Genomic DNA, 15454 nt, shown 5'->3' with positions numbered 1-15454 from the left:
CTAAGCTCAGGGGCTCTGGGCCGTGCTGCGAGGCAATGGGCCACGCCAGCCCCAGCGACAACCCAGCCGTCCCACGCGCCCCAGGCACCGGGGTCTCTGCACAGTGGGTCCGCAGGCCGACGCGGTGGTTAGCCCACGCTCGACGAGCGACTCGGGCAGCAGAAACGTTGCTCCGTAACATCAGCGCTGTAAAGCTCAAGCAATGCCCATCTGCAAGACTCATTTGCTAAGGAGCATGAGGAACCCGAACGGGGGACTGCTTGTAAAAGAAGGGTCACCTCGTAGCGCAGAAGTGCCCCAGGTCCGCAAAGCGGTCGCCACTGGGATGCAGAAGACTGATCAGTCGATGCTGGCTCCCCATTGCCAGTTGCTAAATCACACCAAGAGACATCTAAAAATACATTATACGCATCCTTCTTATTATTTTTCTACGTAAGCAATTACTGCAGTCATCCAGGGAAGCCATCCAACGCGAGTGGGAGGGGAGATAGCCTGCGTCATAAGCAGTGGGAGGGATGGAGCCCACAAGACTGTCTATTCAGATGTGGTGCACGTTATGAAAGAGCTCGAGAGCCTTCATCTCACAAAAATGTCTCCAACTATATTTAAAAAAAGACTGTTCTGCTCCTGCTTATCTCCAGTTTAGAGCAGCCTTTCCGAGGCACGAGTGTAGCCAGAGCGGCTGGCTAGAATCCAAATTTTCAATTAATTTGAAACAAACAGTTGTAGAAAATCTGCTACTCCCCGAGATTTAAATACGTCTCCTGGCACAGATAAACAGGGACTCTCGCTAAGAGCCTTGTAAACTTGCCCGAGATGTCAAAGCCTGAAATTTCTCATTGTGGAACCAAGTGTGTTCTGGCTAAAAGAAGGGAATTAATTATCCAAAGCCAAAGCATCTTACTGTTTCTGACAGACTTACCCCAAACACATCCTGTTCTTCCATTACTATATTGCTCATAATAGCTTTGCAAGTTGGATGTCATGGGTGTTTTAACATGCTCTTGAGAAATCTGAAATTAAGACCAAGCAAAACAGTCCCCACTCCTCCAAACACCCACATTGCTTATTTTTAATGGGATAGAAAGATAAATTGGGGGGGGAGGGAGGGGGGAAGGAGAAAAGGAGGTGAATTGCAGAGTCCTGCTTCACCGGAACGTGCATCTCTTCAGCACTTTCACAGCGCTCAGGCCATAGGCGTAAAAGCCACTGCAATGGAAGGAATGTGTACACCCGGAGAATAAAGGTGATGGGACGTGTCCTAGGATAGATGCACGTTATTCACTATGGAGCAGTTTCGTACAAGTCCATGCCTCCAGTTCCAAAGCAAAGTCCCGCACAAAGGCCAGTAAATACCAAAAAAGCCTTTGCTCTAACTTTGAGCCCTGAGACTGGACTCGGTCCTGCATCTCCAGACTCCACCTGGTAACTCCTCCTTTGCTCAAGCTGAGGAGTCCCATCAAGTCAAGCGTTCACCAGTTGTTGCACAAATTGCTTCCTCTGAGAAAGGCACAGAGCTGTTAAAATTTACTTTCCACAGCCACTGCGAAAGGGTAAATAAGGCTAAATAAGACTTCTTTAAGAAGTCTAAAGAAAGCAACGTTGTTTATTTTTAATTAGTCAGCCGCTATCCAGATGATCTGAAAATTTAACACAACTGCTTAATCTGCAATTTAGGAGCTATAATAAACAAGTTCTAAAACCAAGACAAATCCATAGGCTTCAACATCTGGACGTAATTTCTCCTTCAAGTGCAACTATTTAAACGTTAATTAATATGAAATACAATTAACAACTTCTAGCTGAACAAGAACAAACAAGGAGGCCTGTGAGTTAAGGCCGCTCCATCTGCACGCGCACGATGTGTTTTCTGATTGGGCTACCATGTACTGAACGCACCAAAACCGAGACCCAGCGCTGACACGTGTAAGGGCCTCGAATCCAGCTTGCTTCAAGCACTGCTAAATAAACATAAAATCCTAGACTTGCTCAAAAGCACAACTGCTGTTATTTTTTTTTTCCCCCCCCCCAAGAATGAAAATCTGTTGTTTCCCCAAACGGCACCCAGCACAGCAGAGCGAGCAGTTGAAAACATTGGCCGAGTGAACGTTTCCAGCCTCCAGCTGGAGAACGGCAGCAATCGATGCACGCAAGCAAACGAAGCACCGCGCCGCGCACAGACTACCCAGGCTGAGCGCTCACGTGCGCGCCCTCAATACAGCCAAGGCAGCGCTACGTCTCTGACCCAGATTTTCACGCTCCCGCACAAGAAGCTAATTCAGCTGCTGCTTCAGAAAATGCATTCTGTCTTTCTCGTAAAGGACCTTTTCCCTCCCCTCCCTCCTTTTCGGCATCTCGCTGGCATCCTCTCCACTTCTTCACCCCACAGTGGCCGGCCACCTTTGTTATCCTCCGAACTTTACTCATTTTTCAGCCTGTCTGCAGCCCATGCCAGACATGCGGCACCACATATGTGGTCATGGAAAAAACAGGCAGCTTGAAATATAATGGAAGCATTAAGGTTTTTTTTTTTTTTCTCTCCCTTCTTCACTTGTGCCTTCCAAACAAAAATATATACTAGAAAATACAATTCTAGGAAAATGTGGACTACACAGTCTACAAATGCAAACTATACTACGCGAAAATGCACACCATAAAAACGAGCCATACATTTTTACAATCCACTCCCTGCACAGATGTTGCTATCTTCCAGCTTAAAGAAATGCAAGAAAATCCAAAGCAGAGAATGGTTTACAGATGTCTGACCTGCAGCTTGAGGACAGACAGGTATCACACATGCTAGAGTTTCACAAAACACGCTCCGCAACAAGCCCGAGCCACATTTCCTAGAAAACAACATACCAGGAACTTTCCAGCTCCAAATGGAAACTTAATTTTGTAAATCCGTCTTGGATGCTCGCACAAGTGTAAGGTGGGGGGGGGGGGTGAAAGATCTTGTTTTGAAAGATTTCGCCTTAACACCATGTGATAGCTGGAGATGCCTGAAGAACAACAGGGGTCCTGGGAGGCAACCCACCCTGAGACCCAACAGGAATTTCACAGAAATAACTGCAAGAAAAAATAAAAACCCCACACACTCCTTTCTAAAACAGGATTTAACAACACGAGAGAACTGAGATCACAGCTTTAAACCATGGGCATAACCCAGACGGCACTTGGGAAGGAGGTGAAGGGACGGCGGACAAAAAGCACCTTTGGCAGCCGACGCGCCTGCAAGCCGATGTGAGTAAGTGAGGAATCACCCATGCTATTTTCACTAAACCCCATCCTACTTTTAAAGGCAGGAAAACCTACATCACTCTCCTGACTCCTGTACGAAAGGAAACCAAGCGACTCGGGGTATGTGAGGAAAAGCAGCTCCTCCTCAACCCCTGGACTTTAGGGGAAAAGAAAGCGCAGCAAGAGGCGAGGGCAAGGGCTGCTTTACAGGAAGCACAGGAACTTCGGCACACAAAGCTTCTAAGTTTATTCCCCACAGCAATGGAAAGATGGTTTTATTAGCCGTTTCCACACAACCCACCATTTAGTATCTTAACATCAGCCCCCCCTCCAAAAAAAACAAAAGTAGTCCTCTAGTCTGTCCAATTTTTAATTGACCATTGCTAAAAGTCACAATGAAAGTTAACAGAATGGAAAAATAAAAGCTGGTTTTGGTTTTGTTTTGTGTTTTTTTTTTTTTTTTTAAGATCCACTTAGCACAAAATACTTTCACTTCCACAACACCGCAACATCCCTAAAAGTTCCAGATTGCAACACGAGGGAGATGGCTGCTTTAAAATACAAAGGTTAGCCTGAAACCCAGCAAATCAAACGCCGCAAAAGGGACCCGGGGCACAATCTCAAGTTACTTCCAATGCTTTTTGACCCCGACCAGGTGAGGCTGGCATCTCTGCAGAACCACAGCCGTGTCCATTAGCAGCACGGTGGTACGCGTCCACCGACCGTCCCCAGCTCACCAGGGCTTAGCAGCTGCGCTGCAATGAGATAAGGAAGAATGACCCAATTAGGGCAACAGCTGAAGTTTCTCTTCGCTGTTTCAATGTGGTTTCACTTCCCTCTGATTGAGGGAACTCTCTTCTCTAATAAAATAAATAACTTATTGGACAAAGTGTTTATGTGTAGCAGGATACAGGAAGAAAATAAATCCGTGACTCTCCCAGGTGACAGTGTTTTAAGATGCTTCCAACAGCGGCCTGCAGACAGACTAGAGAACGAGATGGATGGTATTTGAGTCAGTGACAAATTGCAATTAGGATTTCGAAGAGAATAACCTTAAACCCAACTCTGCTGCCCAGTCTTCCCGTCCGTGTTATGCAGCTGCAGGCTTTCAAATCTGTATCAGGACAACTAAAAGCCAATAGAACAATTTGCACTTTGCTCGGTAACCATTAAGAGAAGATTCTTCCGCTAGTCTGGCTGCACAAATCTGATAAAAAGAAATCTTCAGCGCTGTATTACTTCATTAGTCATTTATTTTGAGATCTGACTCGCTTCCCAAGAAGGCACATAGTGTTCTTCCTGAAACCACTTCAGGATTAGTGACACAAAGGCAGCTCCAAATAAACTTCTGCTCAATCCCAGACATATATCTGCCCAAAACGTTATACACAAGGCCTCTAAAGGACAGGGGGAAACTACCTCTCATTTACCAATATTTTTGGAATTCTGTTTCGCCATCCTTCCCTTTCGCTGTCAGCAGTGCAAGCAGAGCTGCTCAGACGTATAAAGATCTACTCAAAAAACAGAGTATCATTTCTCAGATTTGTACTTTCAAAATGTGACACAGCTTGGAATAAAAAAAAATTAATTTTTTTTTTTAAAGTCTTGACCACTTGACTTTTTTTCCCTTCCCTTCCTTTAAGGGAAAACAACAACAAAATAAAGCAGTTATACATTTAGAAGTGATCACTACCTGAATAAAACTCACATGGATCGATTTACCTTCCAGCATGCACACTGTGCAAGGAGCTAACATCAGCTAGAGTAAGTCATGGCAACTTTTATTAAAACAAAAAACAAACAGAGCCACTTTAATTGCCGAGTACCCTGCTGAACCTTAATTGTTAAATGCACAGTGTGAATTATGAGTCACTGTGGACTAAAGCGAACTCCATGTACTCGTTTATCAGAGTTAGTTCACAGCTCGGGCTGGTTGCTGCTCGAGGGGAATTATGGAGCATTAACTCCTTGTGGTCCTGAGGACTCGTGAACCATCCCCACCGCTTTTCCCAGGTCAGAGAAGAGCTAGAAGCGCCGCGGTCCCCAAGCGGAGCAAGTTGGGAGAGCACTGCCATCAGAGATGCGAAAGCTGGACGGCTCAAAGCATTTCAACCTTACGGATCCGAGACCCTTTGCAGAGCCTCGGGCACACATCCAAACGGCACCTGGGTTTTCATGTCTCCTTTGGATGCTCCCCTGCTCACATCGACTCCAAAATCCCCCAACAACCGCACCCCTTCTAGCCTTTTTCCTACTCATGCTCCTTCTTCCAACTTTGAGAGATGCCCAGATTACACAAAAGGCACCAAGACAGTTCTCAAGAGCTCCGCTAGGCCATGGAGACCCTAACGCCCCCAGCACGCTGGTGGTGTCCGGGCGCAGGACACCACCACGAGTCCCCCACTGCCACCCGTGTCCCGGCACGGCCAGCCCACAGCCTCGCACCCCTTCCCAGCCCAGCCCAGCCCAGCGCGGACAACCTGGAGGGGGCGTTGGAAAGGGACACGTGCGTGAGGACAGCGCCCAACACTGCCAGGAGAGCAAAAGGACAGATGAACTTGTTGAGCACACGGCGCAGTTACGCAGTCTGAAGTGGTCCCATCCTCTTCCCGTGCGAGAGCGGTTGTGCAAGGACACGAAGACTTCTCCCGCCTCTTGAGCACGCAGGACACAACGCTGCCAGGAACTACGCGTTAATCACAGAAACCCAGAGGGACAGTCTCCGGCTCTGCTTGCGCAGATGCTCAGAGGCAGGACTGTGTGCACGCACAGTTTTAGCGATGCTGCAAAGCTAAGGAGAAAAACTACTCTTAAAAGACACCTTCTGCACAACCATCCTTTCTTCTCAGCAGCAACTGCCATCCCCCCAAAAACATAGCTCTTCTCTATACCACGATCACCAGCCAGCATTTCAAACCCACTCTGCACCTTCTCTTAAGCATCCCTGCCCAGGACTTGCTTTTCCTGTAGCCTCACCTACAGATTATATAGGTGGCCACAGCTCCCAGGCACGGAGCTAGGAGCAAGAGGGTCTTATCACAGCGTAACAGTATTTACCAATATGCCAACAGTATTTTTCTTTCTTCTGATATCCCTCCCATACCTCCTGCCCCCCCCCCCAACCACAGGAGGACAGTTTTGGATTAAAAGAAGAGTGGGAACAACTGAGGTTTTTAAACAATTAAAAGAATAACAAAGTGGGGGTGGAGGGGGAGAAGGAAACTACCGAACGTGGCTAATGTAGATGATGGCACGCGTTCTCGTCACACTTGCTTAATCACTTTGCCTAGATAATATTTTTAAGCTTCTGAAGTGGTTTCAGTTAGGATCCAAGTTATAACTAGTTTTTCAAATATGTTGAATACAAGGCTGCCCTCAAGTTTCAGATGCAGCGAGAGGAACAAGTGAGCAGGATGGCTCACTATTCTTTGCCTGGTGCCAGAATAAATATTTCTGCAGAAAGCAAAATTGGTTCAGCTCGTCTGCATCTCTCGAACGTTAGCCGACTTACGCTAACAGCGGCGACGTTCTGAAGATTTCAAAAGGTTTTTTTTCCTCCACAGCAGTTTAGAGTGCAATATAAGTCTATCAAAAATAATCTGGCTATTTAATTGGTTATTTAGCAAGACATCAGTAACAAAATGAAGCAAAGTTCTACCTTCAAGGAAACTCTTGGGCTACAGTTTTTCCAGGTTGCTTTGAAGTAAGGACTTGCACGGACAAAGCTTCTTTTGACTCAACCCACCGCGCTCCCGCGTTACAAGGAGCCCATTAATGGCCCCGTATTCTTACATAAGTTCGGCGTGTGGTACCCTGCCCCCGAGACAAAACGCTGTCAGCTTTAATATTAAAGTGGAAAAAAACAAGAAAGTCGATGCCAGCACCCTCTCCCCTCCCCCCATTTTTTATTCTGAAAGACAAACATACTACGGAAGCAAAACCCCATAAACATTTATGGCCTGTTCTTCTTCCAAAGGGAGAAGAGTCCAGAGACTGGATGCAATCTAGGGGAGTTTTACAAATCTGGCACTCTTTGGCCTTTGCCTCATATCCCTCGTGCTCTTGAGGCAGTAACTGCCGCCGAGAGATGATTTAAGCTGCAAGTACAGCTCTCCCAAACCGGGGAGCCAGTAAAAGTCACGGCAAATCTTTGCTGCGAGTGGCTGAACTGCACATCCCAGAGGGCTCGAAAGCACATCCCAAAACTACTGACGGGAGCCGGGAAACAAATCTGGCCATGCTACGTTTAATCTACCGACAAAGCCTCTGCTTTCTATCAGCAGAAAGAGGTTATGGACGAGCGGGTTTTTAAAAAGCACCACCCCACGCACGCAATCCAATATACTGTTTCCCAACCCTCCAGTCCTCAGTTTCTTGAGTGGGTGACACAGCCTTGGATGATTGCAAGAGAATATAAATACATACTGCACACCTGCCATCGCTGCTCCGGAGATTGCTGGTAGATGGGATGATGGCAGCATTGTAACAAGCTTAGAGGCCATTATATATAAATGATCACATAACAGTAGGGAATGCAATTTCCTAATGCTTTCATAAATTAGTATTATATAACTGAGGGGAAAAAAAACATCCAAGCAGGTTATATAAATCATCTTTAAAGAGCGCGAAAGTACTTGACATCCCACTACCCACTCCTTGGCACCTTCTCTCTGTTTTTGCCATCTAAAATGGGCAGGCTTCTTTGTGCTTCTTTTCCTCCCCCCAAGAGGATTTATTTCTGTATGCACATCAAAACACAGGGTCCAGCTAGACTAGGGACAACAGCTAGCAAAGCACCAGGGAAAGCAGACTTGACCAGGTTTTTCTGGGTATCGAAAGAAATATTCCTCCTCTGGCTGATTAGTTTGAATTTCTCCTCCCTGTATGGCACACCCTGGCACACCTCAACCTGTCAGCCCACATTTAAATCTGTATCCATGGACAGCAAGGGGAAAAACTTCCTTTGTGGCAACAATTATGCCAACGCTGAGCAAATTCAATTTTAAGAGACATCTTGGGGGAACTAAAATACATGCAAAACAGAACAAGCAAGAAACTCTACTCTTGTTTGCCAATTCCATTCCAGTTCAGCGTTTTCTCCAGAAAAAAAATAGGCCAATTAGTTTAAGGTTAGAGCTTATTTTCTATCTGTAAAAGCATCTCATTGCTTGCGAACCAGACTTGGGCTGTCTACAACAGATGAGGGCATTTTCAGTCATATGGGGCTGGACCACAACAACCCCTCCAGCCCCACAGCTTCCCACACCTGCAACCAGCAGCACCACCGGCAGCCACCCGATTCTGCACAATCCTCAGGCTCGTTATGGGCCTAACTAAGCAGGGATCCAGGCAGCAAATTGCCTATATGCTCATTATATTAGAAGTGCCACCTTTAATTAGTTATAATCCCATGCACAAGCCCCTGACACCACAACAGGGCAGCTCTGGAAATACCCAGGCACTCAAGAGACCTCCTTAAGCCATACGGGCATAAACGGTCTATAAATCCTCTGCATTAAGGCAAACAGCAATTCCTGGCATGTTTCGAAATACAAGCCTGCTCCGGGGCCAAATCAGATTTCCTTGGAGAGGACAAGGAAATGCCACAAGCGGCAACTCAGTTTCCTCTGAACGACGACGAAGGAGCCCAGCCTGGAAAAAGGGAGGTGGCACCAGGAATTGGGCCAGAACAGCTTACAGACGTTCCCAGACCCAGGGAGCTTATCCCCCCTCCCCAGATTTCAGGAGCGTTTTCAAAGGCTGCCGAGGCTATGGTGTCTGGAGGACTGACACTCCATCAACACTTGGCTTCTCGGGCGACCCTTGTCCCTGCCTGCTGCCAGACACGTGCCGCCCACCGCCAGGGCGGAAAACGGGTGCAGGCGCGCGCCTGTACACACACGTGCACAGCTGGAGCGGGCGAGGGAAGGTGGCAGGGTACCTGCACGTTCAGCGAGCTATCATTGAAAAAGCTGCATTTTAAAAAGAAAAAAAAATTTTTTTTTTCTTTAAAGGGAATTATATTTTAATGTCAAGTTACCATGATGTACACAGAAGAGTGAGCTTTATGCAACTTAATAAAAAAAACTTAAACAAAAAAAAGTTAAGCTAATATAATATACTGACAGATTATAGTGAACATCAAACCACTGGGCAAGCTGGTGTTTCTGGCTAAGCGCTTGTTTAATAAAGTGCTAACACCAATTTTTCTTGACAGGCATCACTTCTTTTGAAAATGCAGATAAAATTTCCCCCTCCATCCTGTCTTTTCCTCCCATTAGACCAACTCTCTTCAGAGAGCAGCAGGTCATTCGGAGTTAAGATCCAGAGTTGGAAAAAGCAAGAGAGTTTGTTTTCCCCTTCCGATCCGCAAATAAAAGCCAGTGGGAAAGGACGAGACCTGCTAGCACTATCAGCCTAGACCTCTGCGACGGCACTTTGAGCCCTGCGTCCCGGGAATGCTTTTCTCTGGGAGCAGGTAGCAATCCAGAAGTATTATTTGCAAACAAAACTTTGCTTCCTAGAGTTAGTTTTATTTAAATAAATGACAAAATTTAACATAAATCAAAAATCCTTGAAATGGGAATACTTTTAATTAGACCGATTTTTCTAAAAGCAATAATGCTATATACAGACTCAGAACATCTCAGCCAGGAGATGATTTAATTGCAGTCTCTCATCATCCCACCTCTTAGCTGTTGATGGTTAATTTTACTACTTCACCGTTTTCCCAAATTTCAAACACAGTTACTTGCAAAAGCAGAAATACTTATTTTAGTCACAATTACTGATTATGGAAAAAGCTTGCTAGTATAAATTAAGTTTGTAATATAGCTGACAACTCATACTTTACAACAGTCATGACCAACTTTTTACACTCATGAATATATAGCATTTAAAAAAAAGTAATTTATTATTTCCCACCAATGTGAATGAAATACAGAGGTCAGAGCTCTGCAGCTCCCTCAAGAGGTAGGTATAAACGCACAAAGTTTTAGCCAGGAAAAGTTGTTATGCCCCAATTTAAATAACAGCTTGCTTTTGAAAAAGAAAGAAAGAAAAAAAAAAAGAACAGAGTTTTTGCAAGGTCCTCCTCCCCAGCTCTCTGAAACGTTCCCACATCGGCTCGCTGCACACGACCCACATCCTAACGCGACTTCCTAACGGCCGCTCGCTACGGAGCGGGTTACTAGCCGTCGCAAGAGTATTTTTTCAGCTCCCAGACAGGCACTGCAGCACCGCGCGCAACACGGCTAAACCCAGAGGCAGACCTCGAAGCTATTATTTCACGTTGGAGTAACCTGGTGTATAAGCGTTAGTGGGGAAAAAAAGCACAGAGAGCTGTCCCATTTCACTGTGCGTAAATTATTCCCAGCGACTGCAATTTTAAATCGTGCCTGCTCTTTTCTGGATAGCATTTGAAGCTGTTTTCCAAACACTGACCAAGGGATCCACGGAGCAGGAGATTAAAGATTTACACACCAAATTGTGCAACTAGCAGGGATGCTTTTGAAATGTGTTTATCTGGCTTTCCTCCTCCCGACGGCCGCATCCCCACGCAGCGGGAACCACCCAGCACCGTTCAGATTTCAGTCCCTATCACACGTTTATAAAAGCATGGCAATGAAACGCACAAACACGCTCCACGAGACATTTCTGAAAGAGTTTAGCTTCAAAGCAGATGGAATAACTTCCAGCACACAGCTCACCAAAGTTCAATTGCCATAAAACATCCAGGTCCTCTGACAGCACTAAAAAACCCATTTAGGTAAAAACCTTAACAAAAGGCAACTCTATTTCTCCCTAACCTCACCCAACAGAGTTAATTATTCTCCAAGTACTTTATTAAGGTACTTTCTCTTCTCGGCCAGACACGTCAATACAGGGAGCTGCAACCAGATGACTTGCAAGACTGACAGAAATCTTAATACCGACTATCTTGAAATCAAGCTTTACAGCAAACTTTCTCCTTCTCATCCCGCCTTGTACACAGTGTCTTTTGCAAGCCTGTAATTAAAACCCACCTAATTACACAGCAACGTACTGATGTTCTTGAACAATACAGTTTGATTCAGGCTTTCTAGAAATCTCCTTGCGGGCGGCTGTTACTCACCCCATGTAGTTTCTTTTGGCTTAGAAGATCCCCCCCCCCCCCCCCCCCCCCCAGGAACTGTCCTTATTTTTTAGCTCATCTCAGTGGGTGAGGTACTAATAGCACTGGGAAAGGACCTTGAAATAACTCAACTATGCACTGTGCAGACCTGGGAAGCTGGAATTCCCTATCCTTAAGTTTAAAAAACTACCACACGCACAAATAAAAGCTGGACCGGGGGGGGGGGGGGGGGGGGAGACAGTTGCTATATATTTCACAAGCTGCTGTACACAGACAGCACTAGACGACATCCAAAAGACTTTGGGGAAAAGTCAGTGGTATTCCCCCCCTGCCCCAAATCACTTTCCTTTTTATGCATGTCTCCCTAGAAAAAGCAATGCCTCCACTTCCAGCCGTTCCCAGCAGATGCCTCCGCTTTGTTAAGGCTGGCAGGGTGACGGGCATCACTAGCAGCCCACGTCTTCCCAGGTCTCCTCCGCTCCTGGGTTTGAGGTAGGAGCCCCCAAGGGGCTTCCCAGACCCCCCCTCCGGCACCGGCTCCCACTCACAAACATGCTACAGAGACCTCAAACGTCACCTTCCCCCTGCACACCCGTCCTTTCGTCCCCGTTCGCTGCTTGCTCTTCTTCGCCCCTTCTGCCCAAAACCACAAGAGGTCACATGTGATTCCACCCTCCCGCTCCCCCCCGGGGGGGGTTCAGCAGAAGTGATAACTTCTGTACCAATTCCACCAAAATCTGCTTTTTTCCCCACACCATCATCACATTTTCCCCAGCCCGAGCGCCGCTTGCTTAACCTGTCCAGAACACCCATCCCGTGGCCTTCCTCTCATACTACTCTGCTGTAGGTGTCATTCTCCTAAAAATCCCTACTTCTTGATTATCCCTGCGCAAGCAGCTGCCTCCTGATGCCCTGCACCTTTCCTCTCCAGGTAGGAGAGGGTAGGAGAACAACACACGCCTTCACAGTCATCCTTTTTCGCCCGCCTCTCCCTGGTCCCCCTACCGCCGAAGGGCCCCGGGGTGCACGTTCCCATCTGCTTTGGGGCACGCGTCCTCCTCACGGCAGCAACAGTGCCTCAAGGCACAAGATATTAGGTATTTTACAGCACTGCAAAGAGGGAAGAGCCAAAAATGGGAGTTGCCCCTTTTGTAAATGGGAATTTACAAATTTGCCCAGCCAAGCAAAATTTGTGGTTCGATTTACTGTCACGAGAACCCCAGAGAATGGGATCTTGATCCTCATTTTACAGATAATTATGATATGGGGTGTTTAAGCTCTTTCCCCAAAATAACCGGATTTGGGAACAGAAAGGAGGGCAGATTGCTCCCCAGTTTCCTCCATACCGGCAACACTTTTCCTCTCATTGCAGAAAGGCTCCACTCTTTTGCAAGCACGCTGCGTAGTACAGGATTACCTGCGACTACTCTAAACACGCAGTTTTATTGTAACATTTCGTCCTTCTTCTGCTTTCAGCCTCCAACTTCTCAGATGTTGCTGTCCTCGTTCATCATGTCCTATATAACGCTGCAATGCTAGTCCTCAGCCCTGCAAAGTATCTTTGCTCTGTAAAACTCTTCTGCAGCGCAGAAATGTTATTTTCACTCAACCCCATTACTCCTAGTTAACCCTTTACAAACTGCAGCAAGCGTTTCTTCTGCCTCGCTGGCGTTTACATCCTCTCAAGTTGTGTTGTACCAACGGGATAAAACTAAGTTGCAAATATAAAATCTATGCACTTCAGGTCACAAAACGACAACGTTCAGCAATTTCAGGCAAAACTGAAAGCAAATCCTTGGTTAATATTCTGATTAGAAATACCTTAATTAGGTCAAAAGCTATTCCACCTCTGAAAATTGCCAATAAAAGCTGGATAAAAGTTCTAGGAGATTTAATTAACTTTCTTCCCCATAAGTACATTCACGGGGCAGGATGAGGAAGAAGCAGCAATGTGGCTCCAATACATTTCGCAGGAAAGAACAATTTGTGCTTTCAACTTTTTACTTGTAATCCCAGTTTCTAGCACAGATTTGGTCCCCAGTGACGTCCTGAATCCAGCTTAACGACTCATTACGGAAAGCCATCGTTTAAACAAACATTACCTTTAAAATACTAAAGTATCAAATCCTGATTCGAGGCGGGGGTGGGGGGGGTTAGACGTATATTTAGATTCAATACACTTGTCTGATGGAAGGAAATTCCACAAAATAGCAGCTCACCAGCCTCATCTGCAGTATTAACTGACCGTGGCAAAGCCCTGTTTGTTTAACATGCACAGTTTCACAGCGAAGACAGAAACTTGACTGCAGCACCAGAGCCTCAACTGGAACTCTCCAAGCAGAGCCGCAATGCACGACTGATGAATTTATCCTTCAAAAGCTCTTCTAGCTCATCACGTAAAATATTCTTTTTTGACAACAATACGCTTATCTGAATATGCGTTTGCACACTAGAAAATAGTAGCTTCAAAAGAGCTATTCTGTCTACTAAGAGGAGGGGAAAAGAGTAGGAGTATAGGGGGGAAAAAAAAGAAAAATAAGTACATTAACCTTGGGCCATCTGCTATAATTACTCCAAGTGAAACTATATATTTATGTTCACATTCTATACAATATTTTTGGCAGATGTTATTAGAGAAAACATTAGTAACGAGGCAGAGGAACCCCATTTTATGACAACTCTGTGCCTTTATAACCGGGGGAAAAAAATAACCTCCCTTGGGTAGTTCCCCATTGTCACAAACTAAAGGACATGGACTCCTATTTGATGCAGAGGTTTTGGTACGTTTTAGAGAACTAGCCGGTGGCAAAAGACACCGGGCTGCCTGCAGCGAGAGTAGATGACTCGCGGTCACTACTCGCATAAAGACATCACACGATTCTGGAAACAAGTGAAATTTCTCGCAGAGAGCAAAGAAGAAAGTTAAACTTTTTGGCTAAGCGCTTGCAGTAAAGTACGGCAAGGACATCAGCTTCTGCGGCCTTGGGGGGCTCTGGTATCACAAACACAGCACACTAAAGCCAGGAAACACCGACGCGAGCACCCCGGCGCTGCCCCTTCGGGCAGGGCGAACTAAAGCAGGGCGCGCGCGGCTTGGGGGCCGGCACCCCAAGGGCCCCCCAACGCCAAGTGGGGGACGCGCCTGGGCTCGGGTGCCCCAAACCGCGGCTGCGGCTCGGGGCCGACCCTGCCCCTCGCCTTGGCCGAGGCCCCACGGTCCCCCGTCCCGTCCCGTCGCCCTCCTCCACTTCTGTACCGTCCCGGCACCGGGAGGGGGCTGTGGGGCCGAGGCCCCCACCCTGTCCCCCCACCACCACCACCACTGCAACAGCCGGAGGCACCAACCCCCTCCTCAGGGAAGGGATCAGTCAGACCCCCCCCAGCCCCACGGAGAGCCCCCCTGTGCAGATCTTGGCACCCTCCCTAACCCCCTGCAGACCCCCCCCAACCTCCTATGTACCCCCCTTACCCCCACTGCCCCATAGAGCCCCATTCAGGACCTCCCAGGCCCACAGAGCTGCAGGCACATGCAGACCCCCCCCCAGACCCACACAGACCCAGAGAGGGCCCCCCTAGACCCATACAAGCTCCCTCTGCTAGCCCCACACAGACCCATACGAGCCCCCCCTCCTAGCCCCACACAGACCCATAGAGGGCCCCCCTCCTAGCCCCACACAGACCCATAGAGGGCCCCCCTCCAGCCCCACACAGACCCATAGAGGATCCCCCCAGACCCATACGAGCCCCCCCTCCTAGCCCTACACAGACCCATACAGTGCCCCCCAGCTCCATCCAGCCCACCAACCAGCCCCATATAGGGCCCCCCACAAGCCCTATATAGGGCCCTCCAGCTTCACACAGACCTGTACAGGGCACCCCCGGCCCCCAAAGCCCCCCCCCCGGCCCCATATGCCCCCCCTGCCCCACACAGGGCACCGCCAGCCCCCTGTAGGGCCCACACAGCCCCCGCCCCCCCCCGGCCCGGCCCTACCTGCCCCGCCGGTGCCGCTCACGCTCCGTTGCGTCGCCCGGCTCCGAGTGGCACCGCGCGCGCCCGCGCCGGCCCGAGTCTCCCCGGCCGCTGCGCCCCGCCCCTTCTCC

The 15454-nt window shown here is 47.8% G+C and overlaps 1 protein-coding gene across 2 annotated transcripts in view; it reads right to left on the bottom strand.

The window, feature by feature from the left end:
• The window catches only part of FKBP5 (FKBP prolyl isomerase 5), a 35448-nt gene extending 19994 nt beyond the window's left edge, over positions 1-15454 (bottom strand). Inside the window, exon 1 of one of the 2 annotated variants that reach the window (XM_068918189.1) lies at positions 15345-15454. The gene's annotated coding sequence lies outside the window, so the exon portion shown is untranslated. The remainder of the gene's footprint in view (positions 1-15344) is intronic. The other variant, XM_068918188.1, reaches the window with a different exon arrangement.

This window comes from Struthio camelus, chromosome 24 (genome assembly GCF_040807025.1).
Source record: "Struthio camelus isolate bStrCam1 chromosome 24, bStrCam1.hap1, whole genome shotgun sequence".
Classification (NCBI taxonomy): domain Eukaryota; kingdom Metazoa; phylum Chordata; class Aves; order Struthioniformes; family Struthionidae; genus Struthio; species Struthio camelus.
Note: the sequence above shows the minus strand (reverse complement) of the source record. Positions and strands in the feature narration are given on the sequence as shown.